Here is a 13,030-nt window from a genome sequence, read left to right on the forward strand (position 1 = left end):
TCATCTTTAATGGTCACTAACACCTCTTTCTGCCTTATTGTTGTGACACGCATCTATATAAAAAATAAGAGAAATAACTATAGAGAAGAATGTTGACAGAGTGACACTTCATTGAAAACACAGCAAAATTCTTCATAAAGCCGCTAGGATTCTTCTATAGACCGCTAGAACCGCTAGAAGGTCTATATAGTGACAAGCGGTGTGGTATCCATGAGAACGCACCACTTAAAATAACAGTTTTGATTAATGTAAGTGAAAAATTCATATATAACATTTACCAGTTGTGATTGTTTCCACTTGGATGTGAACATTAACATTCTAATAGAGAAATAGGACTTCAAATGAGCAAACATGACAACACAAAAAGAAGCCTAACTTGGCCTATAACAAAATTTCCAACAAATTTCAAAATTTTAAGGTTTAGCTGAACAATTTTTACAATTTATCAGAATTTTATTTTATTACAACCTTATATGAGTAATCAAGAATCTAAATCAAGTGAAAGAAGTGATTTTTAATTTTAAGCCAGTAAAAAAAATTACAATATTGTGAAATTGCATAAAATTTACATGTTTGCTTATTGTTTGGGAGGTACCCAACCACTTGGATATGTACTATTATTTGATTAATTAGTGCATAAATTACATTATAGAATATGAAATTTAACGATTGCTCAAATTCATTTACACTTGATTTAACAATAGAAAATGGACAAATTTAACGATTGCTCAAAGTCAATAGTAAATGTTTACTAATAAATTTATCAATAAATTCACAAGGAACTATAAATAATTGTTTTAGAATGGTAAAAGATTAATAAAAGTTTATAATTTCATAATAAGTTGTAGTTTGCTAATATTTATATTGAAATTGTAATGAATAATATTGTAACAATGCTGACAAATTCACATTCAAACAGAATAATAGAGTAAAAAATGATTAAAATTCTAAATACATATGAGTTTAAACCCAAAAGACAAATAGATGAATAATTCAACATTTCATAAAACCAAAAATGTATTTAAATGATCAAAATTCTAATCCAAAAAAAAAATAGTATGAAACAAAGTAATCAAAAACCAAACCCAAAAACCAAATCGTATGTAAACATAATATGAAATCAACCATACTCAAATCATCCAACTACTCATATAAAATCATGAAAATCATATATTATTTTTCTTTCTTTGGAATTAACAGTTTTCGCTTACCTTCTCCAGAAGTACGATCTGTCATTGATGTTAATGATCGTTTGGTTGAGGATATTGTTTCCAGATTATCAACATCGTAAACATCTTCCAAGTTGTGTTTTAATTCTTCATGTCTAGACACTTTTTTAAAGGATGTCCACTTAGTTAGTCGACTTGTTGCAATACTTTTATCAAGATTCGAAGCGGGTGTGATGTTTTCACCAGTAAACGAAACTACATCCTAAATATAAAAAATAAATTCATATGTCAATCTAAAAGTTAATAATATTTTAAGGTATTTAAAATATTAGATTTAGTTATATTGTATTTAAAACCTTTAAATTTAATGTGTCTTCACATCTAAATTTCGCCGATAAAACGTTAAACGAATCAGATTATGACGCCTATATGTATAGTACATAAAAATATGTTATTTGATCAACTAAAATATAAAAAACAAATCTAATAAGTGTAGTGTTTGTAGTATGTTTTGTAAAAGAATGTTACATGTTCGATGTTAATTTTTTTTCCAATTCAACAGTGATTTTATTATCAACATTGAAGTTTGAGATTCATAACCATCAACATTGTTCTTCAAATTATAATGAGAAATTTGAATTTTGAACCCCAACTTTTTATCCAAAAGTAATTTCAAAGAGACAGATAAATTTTCATATTACCCTCCTAAAAATGAAAAAAATTTAACGGTTATAAAAATAGACAAATAAAAAGTAAAAATTAGTTTTATGTAAATGAAGTTAATATCGATAACCTCATTAAACTTTTGAAGCAACTTTTGTGTGTTTTTTTCCATAAGTTTCTTTGCGTCGCGATCAAATAACGTAAGTGACACCACGACAGTAAAGTCTTGTACTATAATGGTGATTTTGAAACTAAAATCATTGATATAAACAAATTCAATAATCTAAAATTAGAAAAAATTTAATCGAAGATTATAATAATATGTATAAAAGAGTTATTGAAAACCTTAGTGATGAGTTTATCAAACTCTTAGATCGTTTAGATCTTATAACAGGTAAATCACGAAAGCAAAAACAGTAATGTAAAACTCAAGAATCAATCTGAATGTGTCGAATGATTCAAAATAAATCAATCCTCAGCAGAGCTCGATGAAGAACTTCCACTGTAGAGGATATTAGGGTTACAAAAGATAAGAACAATGAACACTATTAAATTATCTCTCAAAATCTTACGTTCTAGGATGCATGCAAGCATCTATAAATATAAAACCCTACAAAATAACTCACGGATGGACAGGCTCATACCGGAGATTAAATGGACTAAATATTGAGCCCAAGACGCAACACCTTCTGGACCTAACAATCTCCCCCTTTGCGTCAATTGGAGCGAGACTATCACTTCTTCTTGCTGGGTCCAGCTGCTGGAACTTTCTTAGTAGTTTCAAACAGACGTGGGATGAGAGCAAGGATTGTCTGTCTGAAGCGAATGTACCACTGGATCATGTCATCGAAGTACTTCTTTTCGTCTGCTGAATTCTGCTTGCAACGATGAATGATTCCCAGAACATGTTCCAGGCATGCAGTGGTGTATAGATGTTTGTCTGCCAAAGCGAACAGGCATTTTTGGCCTTCGTTCCTTGTAAACATGACATAATTTCGTTTCGGGTCAATCTTTCCCATTTGCAACATGTTCAAATCACTAGATGAGCCAACAGGTGAGATAGTGGGATTTTTCTTGAAAATGCTAGCGATCTCCTGATCCATCTTGGCAACTTCCATAATGTAGCATACAAGCATCCTTTTGAAGTGATCAATAATCGAACCATACTCTGCTTCATTTGTAAGGAGGATGTTGTGCAAAATAATCCAATCATGTGGATTCAGGTTGGGAAGATCAGCAAGCGATATGGCATGTTCGGTCTTAGCAGAACCCCTCAGCACCTTGAACCGAACGTTCGTGAAGTTCCCCTCTCGAAACGGCTTGAGGACCCGAACGTTGACAATCTTCTGAGCGCTCCAAGTTTGATACTGTGGTTGGGCAGACTTCAGATAGAATTCGACGAGATCCCTATCAACCTTTGGATGAGGATGAGGGATATCAGCAACGTTATCACAGGCATGGAAGATGAAGGCCTTTCGGGTCAGTGGCGTGTCAAACTGTGAATCAACCGAGTTGATGCGATCCAATGAAATCACCGGTTCAAGCCACAAAATGCTGGGAGCTTCAATCGCTTCTTTCAACAGCTTCTCAAGAGTCCACGGAGGAAAAAGGGTTTTCCTACTCTCAAGAAGGTCATGAGCCTCTTTCATTTTTCTTTCAGTTTCCTCAGCCTCTCTGGCAACGCGAGCGCTCATATCAGCATCTTTATCATGGCCTTGCTTCTTTAAGAGATCTGCAATCGTCTCTTTATCATCATCATTATCTTCAGCAATTTTCTTCCCTTTGTCTTTGACACTCGAACCTGAGGCTTGACCTGTTGAAGGAGGTTCGGTTGTTTTTGTTGCTGTAGAAGTGGGAGGCGGTTGAGATACATCCTCTCCCCCTTGTTTCGGAATGGACACGAACTCAAGGAGCCCTTCAATTTTGCTTAGGAGAGAAAGGGCAGGAGCAAGCTTTTCTGCGAGAGTACGCCTCACTGAGTAATTCAGTATTGGATCATGTGCTTCAAGGAGGTTGGAAAGGGCGGCGGGGACATCCGAAACACATGAAGAAACAATCTCTCTTTCAGATCGAAGAGATTCAATTTCCTTTTGATAATTGGAGAGCTAAAGATTCATGACCTTAAGAGCAGTGGTCTTTCGAGCAAGAGCGTCCATGAGTGAGTTCTCGGCAGCTAGATCTTCTTGTAGCTTACTTAGGCGCTCCTCAATAGTCGCCGTAAACGATGAGTGGCCATCACTGAGAGCCTGACGAAGACTAGCGAACGATTGCAGTTCAGAGGCAACTAAGGTGGCAATTTGGTTGACAAGAGAGTCAAGCCACGCTGCGTTGGAATCAGCAGTTCCCTGTAAAGACTGCAAAATGGAAGAAGCGTCAACAAATAGTTTTTCAACTTTTTCGGTCGCAGCAACACATGCCTTGGTTGAGGCGTCAATAGCGGCAGTGGCTGAGCTGATGGAGGCTTCATGAGCCTTAGTAAAAGCATCAATAATCCCCTGAATAGCAGCCTCGGAGATGGTAGACTTTGAGGAAGAAGAGGAGGAAGCAATGAGAGAATCAATCTTCTCGTGAAGCTCCTTGAGATGCTTCTTGGTTACAGGAGCATCATCGTCATCATCACTTTGCATCTGATATGGACTGTAGTAGACCGAATCAAATTTCATGTTCTCCCCACCAAGAAAAGGTTCTTCATTATCTGCGGAGTGAGCAGGAGATGAGGGAGGAGGTGAGGGTGGAGGCTCGGTTGTGAAAGTAGGTTTGGGGGTTGATGTATGTTCGGTAGTAGGAGTGGGTTCGGGTGCTTTAGTAGGAGCCCCCGTATCAGATACGTTGGTTCTTACTTCAGCGGTGGTTGTGGTAGCTTCGGTGAAAATGGGAGGGGGTACTGGGATAGAGGTAGTGGTATTTTAGTAGTGGAGGTTATGGGGGGAATGCAAATAGAAATGTAGATTGGTGGAGAAGAGACAGGTGAAGTGGAAATGTGTACCTCTGGGGTAGGCGATCGAGGAGGAGTGTTACCACGGGGGGACTCTTCGGAGTCAGAACGTTCTCCCTCAGAATCGCTGGAGGAGGAGGCAAGTATCAGCTTTCGCCTAGGTTGGGTTTTCCTCTTCTTCAGTGGAGGAGATTGAGTCGCCTTGGTAGGTTTGCGTTTCTTCGGAGAAGGGCCTTTCGCTCCCTTGACAACCTTCTTGTCTTTTCCCTTTTCATTTTTCTTTCCCCTCGTAGCGGGCCTATCAGCATCATGGATTGATTTAATCATATCAGGAGTGAGCTCTCTAGGACCAGAGCGACGAAACTCCTTGAAGGTTCTGATGATGCGGCTGTCGCTTGGAACGTCTCCAAACATCGACTCAGGGATTGAGCCAATGAACTGAAACTTAGAAGAATCAGAGACAATGATCTTCGTAGTGTGGAAAGTACCTATCGAAGAGAGTGGAGAATCAGCAACAATTGGAACGTGATACTTGTCCATCACCCATTTTGTGATAAGCATCCAGAAGCGAGCGTAGGAGATCTCTGAATGGCGAGATGTAGATGCAAGACTCTGAATCAGCTACTGCCATAAAACCAACCCATAGTCAAGGTTGATGCCGTGGTATACCCCATAAAGAATCGTTATAAACAGACGACTCGCTCCATCTGAACCGGCACTGCATTCCGATAATCCCTTGAACAACACTGTGAAGAACCCGTTCCACTGAGGAGGCAAGCACGATTTCTTGAATTTGGTGACCGTCGTCAGAACCTCAGTGTATCCCATGTTATAAAACATGGAAAATAATTGTCCTACCAGGATGGATTCAGGATTAACCCTAGATTCATCAGGTTGAAACCCTAAAAGCGAACAGAATCACTGCTTGGAGATGGAGGCCTTGTGATCAAGAATGTCGAAGAAGATTCGATCGACAAACTTAACATAGTGGGTTGTGGAGAAGATTTGTGACAAACACTCCATTGGAACAGCTTCAACTTTGGTGAGAGCGGGAGCTAGCGGCGAATATTTGAGACATTCGATGATCGGAAACATAAAGGCATCATAAACGTGTGGAGTGAGATCGATGATCAGGCTTTGTTGAGGAGGAATCGACAGAATGTGAGAAGTTGCATGAACTGAGGATGAGTCCGCCATTGAAGAGAATTTGGGAGAGATGATGAACAGTAGAAGGAATAATGCTTTTCTTGCTCTCTGAGAATTGGGTGCAGTAAAGAGGTAAATTATGGTCGAAGTTACCGTTTATACCGTGGTGAGAAGAGAGAGACAAATCTGTTCCCAAATCTTCAAGGGAAATACGAAGAGTTTCCTTAGGTGATCGACGCGTGACATTTGGGAGCCCCAATGATTACGTAGGAGAGAGAAGAACTGTCCCGTTTCACACGCCTTCCCATCGGGCGCCGTTTGAAATGTAAAAAAACGGTTCCACTTCACACGCCTGTCTTTCAAGCGCCATTTGAAAAATCAAACCGATTGGATTTTCGGCTGAGTCAGCAACTTATCCCTTTAGTGTGAGCTGTCATCATAAAGTAGAATAACCACGTGTAACATTGTGAGCCATAACACTTTTATTACTTCAAATTCCATTGTGAAAAAAAAATGCCTTGGAAGGAATGAAACCAGAATTGTGGAAAATCAAAAAAGATTTTCGTGCTTAGTGTGTAAAAGAAAAAGAAATAAAGCAACACATGTGTGGGAAATTGTGATGTCAGTAAAGACACGAAACAATGGATCCCGGGCACGAATCTCTTCCTTCAAGGTCAAGAGAGACCTTAAAGTGTTTGTTTGGTTTCCCGTTGAATTACGATCAGACACTTATTGAGAAGTGTTGAAAGGCATCTTTTAATCAGGCTAATTTGGGTGGCTTTTGCTTCAGTTCAGAATTCCTGATCTTGGCATAAGACAGAAATCGAATGAAGTACTTGTGAGACCAATGCAGTCTGTTGAACAAGTAGGTGTGAAGAGAATTTAAGTGGCATGGTGAAAATATTTGTAGGTGAAATCTCAAAAAAAAATTAAAACTGGATTCCAAGGGAAGAAATGTTGTGGGATTTAACAATTTCATAGGAATCACACAAAGAGAAAATTCAGAGATTTCAAGGTACAGCCTCAAGGGTGAATTCGTCAATTCTGTAGTGAAAACTAGAGCAAATTTAATTGTTCACCGTCAATGCATAGAAGGTAGTGAATTTTGGGTTTCACTTAGCACGTAGTGGCACGAAGCTAAGATCATGAACATAGAAATTGTGTAACCATAAACCTCAGTGGTAATTTCTGAGAGTCTCAAGGGTTATGTGTATGAGATCGAAATATGATGGAGAAAAATATCTGAGATGGTGTAAGGAAACCAAAGTACCTCTGCTGTTAAAATAAGGACCAAGCAGAAAATTCTTATCTCATGTGAGAAGAGAGTAAGGTAGCTCATAATTAGAATAAATATAAAAGCCTAATTGGGAAGACAAGGTTTGTATATACCAAGTCAATAAGGCTATTATTCAGAATCAGGTGAGACTTTGGACACATACAACAGCATGCTTCTAGGGACACTTACCTAATAAAAGAATTCGCCCACAAATGTCCACACATAGAAATTAGTGAACGCAAACAAAAAAAAATATTTTTGGAGTTTTTGATTTAAAGAAAGAAAAATAATATATTTTGGAAACAAACAAACAAAAACAAAAAGAAAAATTAAATTTGGAACCGAACCCGAGCGTTCGGTCTATTTCGGTTGAGAAAAAAAATAAATTTGAAAAATAAGAGAGATGAAATCGAGAAAAAGTATACATAAAGTTTACAACCAAAGAGACTACCTTTAAGTGATAAGCGAAGACAAGAGAATATGACCGAACCCGAGCGCTCGGTTCATTTCGGCATACACGTGAAACGAACCCGATCGTTCGGTTCATTTCGTTTCTAACTTTTAGATTGGAGAAGTAATTTTTGGTACTGACTCTGATTCCATCATACCTAGCCCTTGTAGAATTTTATTCAAACTCGCTTCAGGAAGAGCTTTGGTGAAGATATCGGCCAGTTGATCAGTGGTTCGAACAAAGTGAATTTCGACGTTTCCATCTTCCACATGATCCTTAATAAAGTGACACCTCAGTGCTATATGCTTGGTCTTGGAGTGTCGCACTGGGTTATAACAGATCCTAATTGCACTTTCGGAATCGCAATATAGTGGGATCTTTTTCATATTGAGTCCATAATCACAGAGTTGACTTTGGATCCAAATCACTTGAGATGTGCAAGAAGCGGTTGCAATGTATTCTGCTTCGGCTGTAGACAATGAAACACATGTTTGTTTCTTAGATTGCCAGCTCACCAACTTCCTGTCGAGGAATTGACAACCTCCTATAGTGCTTTTCCTGTCTAAACCACATCCTCCAAAGTCTGCATCTGAGTAGGCTTGAACAAAGAAACCTGAGTTTGAAGGATACCATAGACCAAGGGAGGTGGTTCGTTTCAGATACCGGAGTATGTTTTTCACTGCTAGCATATGTGGTTCACGAGGATTCGCCTGAAACCTAGCACAATAACACACAGAAAACATTATATCAGGCCTGCTAGCTGTGAGGTACATCAAGGAACCAATCATCTGGCGGTATAACATTATATCGACTGCCGGTTTTTCCAAGGATGGAGTGAGCTTGGTGTCGAACGCCATTGGAACTTTGACCTTTGAGTCTCCCATCATGCCGAATTTAGCAAGAAGAGTCTCGGTGTATGCTTCCTGGTTGATAAAGATGCCTTCGAGTCCCTGTCTAATGTTTAAACCAAGGAAAAAGTTAATCGGACCCATTGAGCTCATTTCAAATTTAGTCTCCATCAGCTTTCTGAATTCAGCTGTTAAGCTAGGATTTGTTGAGCCAAAGATGATATCATCGACATAGATTTGAACTATCATAAGGTGGTTACCTTCCTTCTTTCGAAAGAAGGTTGGGTCAACCGAACCTAGTTTGAATTTAGACATCTTTAAGAACTTAGTTAGCGTTTCATACCATGCCCTAGGCGCTTGTTTCAGACCATAAACTGCCTTGTCTAGAATATAACAGTGATTTGGGTGCTTTTCATTCACAAAACCAGGAGGTTGCTCCACGTAAACCGTTTCTTCAAGCTCTCCATTCAGAAAAGCGCATTTTACATCCATTTAGTAAACCTCGAAGTTCTTGTGTGCAGCGTAGACAAGAAATATTTGAACAGATTCCAGCCTTGCTACCGAAGCAAAAGTTTCTTCGTAATCAATTCCTTCTTCTTGGCAGTATCCTTTCACCACTAGACGAGCTTTATATCGAATCACATTTCCCTCCTTGTCCATTTTGTTTCTGAATACCCATTTGAGACCAACGACAGAGGCATCTTTAGGTGTTGGAATGAGGCGCCATACCTTGTTTCTTTCAAACTCATTGAGTTCATCTTGCATAGCCTGAACCCAGTCAGAATGATCAAGAGCAGTATTGACTGTTTTCGGTTCAACTTTGGATACGAAAGAATTATACTTGCAAAACTCTACTTTGGAAAATAGGGAGGATTGCTTTGCTTTCACTTGAGATCGGGTCAGGACCTTTTCAGATACATTACCCACTATCTGAGATACAGGATGATCTCTGGTCCATTTAATGAGGGGAGGATAGTTTGGATCATAGGATGGATCCAATTCGGCGTTCACCATTTCTTCCAATTCAGATTGACTATCGTCATCATAGAATATATCAGAATTCTCCCCCTCGACAGACGATGAATCATTTGGTTTTTTAGGTGCTACAGGACTTTCGGGTGTAGCTGATCTTTCGGGTGCTACAGGACTTTCGGGTGTAGCTGAGCTTTCGGGTGCTACAAGACTTTCAGGTGTAGCTGAGCTTTCGGGTGCTACAGGAATAGAATTCTCCCCCTGAAAGTGTGAGCTCGGTTGATTTGAAGAAAATAGATTCTCCCCCTCAGCTGAAGTGTCGTGTTGAGGAGGTTCGCTTGGAACTTGTTCTCCTTCACCCATTTGTTTGGCTGCATCTTCGACAATTTGCTTCAGATGATCGATTTTGTTGTCTGTTGCCTTGGCTTCCGAGAGAGTGGCTTTCTCAGGTTCATCGACTAAGTCCACAAACTGATCGAACAAATTAGCAATCGTGGCTGTGACTTGACCTGTTTGAGAGAAAATCTCTCCAATTGCGCATTAAGTAGTCTTTAGCTTCTTGACATAGCTATCATCGAAAGTCACATAATATGTTTCTTCAATCTTTCTAGAACGCTTATTTAAAACCCGGTATGCTTTTGAAGTAAGAGAGTATGCCAGAAAAATTCCTTCATTTGCTTTAACGTCAAACTTGTTACGATGTTCTTTGGAGTTGAAGATGAAACATCGTGAACCGAACAAATGGAAGAATTTTACGTTCGGCTTCCTGTTATTGATGATCTCATAAGGAGTAAGAGAGAAACGCTTGTTGAGATAAGACCTATTATGCGTAAAGCATGCTGCAGCAATAACATTAGCCCAGAAATATAAGGGAACAGAAGCGAAACTTAGCATGGTTCGGGCCGCCTCACACAAGGATCGGTTTCGCCTTTCGACAATACCGTTCTGTTGAGGCGTGTAGGCGGCTGAGAAGTTGTGACTGGTTCCTTTTTCTGCCAAAAAGTCTTCAAATTCTTTGTTCTTGAATTCCAGTCCATTGTCGCTCCTAATGTTTCGAACGACTTTTCTCAGTTGCACTTTAACCTGCATGATGAACATCTTTAGCTTAGGAGTGGCTTCTGATTTGTGCTTCAGAAAGAACACCCATGAAAAACGTGAGAAATCATCAACAATAACAAGAATATACTTGCTACCGCCAATGCTTTCAATTGATGATGGACCACACACGTCGATGTGAAGAAACTCAAGTGGTTCAACAACTTTTGCGTTTATAATAGATGGGTGACTTTGACGACTTTGTTTCCCTATTTCGCATGCAGCGCACAAGTGTTCTCGATCAAACTTGAGCAAGGGAAGACCCCGAACATGACCTCCGGTGACAATCTTGTTGATGTCTTTGAAGTTGAGATGTGAGAGCCTTCGGTGCCACAACCAGCTTTCGTCAGAATGAGCTTTGGACAAAAGACATATAGCTGGATTTCCTTTAATTGGATTGAGATTTAGAGGAAACATTTCGCCTTTTCGGTCTGATTTGAGGATGACCTTGTTGGATTTCTTCTCTATAATCTCTGAACCTTCGTCGTCGAATGAAACTTTGAGACCGGTACCTCCCACCAGTTGAGATACACTGATGAGATTATGCTGCAACCCTTCAACGTACGCCACCTTTCTTATTGTGAAATCTCCATTAGTTATCATTCCATAACCCTTTATAGTTCCATAGGAGTTGTTACCGAACTTGACATTGCCACCATTTTGAAGAGATCGAAACTCCCTTAGCTCTTCCTTCCTTCCTGTCATGTGACGTGAGCAGCCACTGTCAATGTACCATTCTTCGTCGAACTGCTCGTCACTTATAACCTGCAAAAATTAAGCAGATTTAGGAACCCAAAGTTTCTTGGGTTCACGTGATCCTTTCACAGGAACAGGAATAGTAAGAGAAACATCAACAAGATATGTTCTTTTTATTAATGTTGTTTCATCTTTTCTTTTAATAGTAAACACTTTGATTTTGTTAGGGTTAGCTACAGTCGTTTTGGTTTCTGGTTATGGTGTATGGGCATTAGTCTGCTTTCGGTCATCCTTGACTGAGGAAATCTTCAATTTTCCTTTCAAGTTCGTTGATGATTTTGAATTTTGTGCAGGAACAGAATTGGTTTTAGAAGAGAATTGAGAATGAGAAGAATCAGAAAGGGATTATTTAGAATGGGAGTTTTTCCTAACTTGAGGTTCGAAATGACCCTTTTGTTTATGGTCATTAGAGGGACCGAACCTGGAACTTTGGTAGCCGTTAGCTGATGAGCCGAAGTTGGATTTTTGATTGTTGTTGGTCGGACCGAACCTATCCTTTTGGTTGTTGGTGCTTTCGGGACCGAACCTATCCTTTCAGTTGCTGATGCTTTCGGGACCGAACCTATCCTTTCGGTTGTTGGTGCTTTCGGGACCGAACCTATCCTTTCGTTTGTGTTCCTCATGTGGCCCGAAAGTCTTTTTCCCTGACTTTGAATTTTTATCAGGATAAGAGAAATGAGTATTTTGAGAGCGCCAAAACTGCTTTCGCTCTGAGAGATTCTTTTTGTATCTCAGGTTTCTCTGCTGCTTTTGATTTTTCACCTATTTCGGTTGCCTGTGGTTATTAGCTTTTTGTTTCAGCTTCTTGGCAGCCGATTCGCCCTTCATAGATGAGGTTTCGTTTGTGGAGGTAACTTTTTCTACAGGAATTTATTTAGTGCCACTTGTACTTGGTACGTCAAAGTTAGCAGGCTTATTCAGCGACTCTGGCACATATCTTCCTTTGGTTTTCCATGATGTTCGCTCTGACAGACCAACTATTTCGTCTGCATTGTCTATAGGAGCTAACCAGAAAAACTCATCACAGCCATCAGCATTGTCTTCATTCACCATGGCGGTGAGTTCAACTGTTTGATGTTTGGTTACTCCTGTGACTTTATATACATGATTTGGAGTAGTTCTAACCTTCTGAAACACAACAGCTTTTTCTCTAAGGACTGGGGACTTAGATTTGGACAAGCGAGCGAATTCTACAGAATTTTCAGAAATCAGGTTTTTGTGGTTTTCAGATTCGCTCTTGACAAATTCTGAACAGTCGACTTCATCCTCTACAGAAATTTCACTCATATCATCGTCCTCATTAATTTCAGATGCGTTTTCAACATCAATTTTGTTTTCTGAACTTAAGTTGGCACTCAATGAGTCGAATTTTTGTATAGTTTCGGTCTTGACTTTCAGCTTACCATTTTCATCCAGAAGATCTTTAAGCATGTCCTTATGGTCTTTGGACTTTATAAAAGATTCTATTTTGTCTAGACCATACATATAAGTACGATTCACATCATCGGAAGATACAACACTTTCACAGTTGTATGCTTCAGCATCGATTTCATCTTCCTTAAACTCAAGGAAGGGTAAAATCATGCGATGTATCTTCTGTCCTATTTCACAATTCAGATGCAGTTAAGTAATGTTAGCATAAAGCCTTTTAGCGATTAAACAAAAAACATTCCTTTGTTTTAACAATTTTAAATTGTCTCTTTGCAAATAAATGTTTTC

This window comes from Lactuca serriola, chromosome 4 (genome assembly GCF_051521515.1).
Source record: "Lactuca serriola cultivar US96UC23 chromosome 4, Lser_US96UC23_V15, whole genome shotgun sequence".
Classification (NCBI taxonomy): domain Eukaryota; kingdom Viridiplantae; phylum Streptophyta; class Magnoliopsida; order Asterales; family Asteraceae; genus Lactuca; species Lactuca serriola.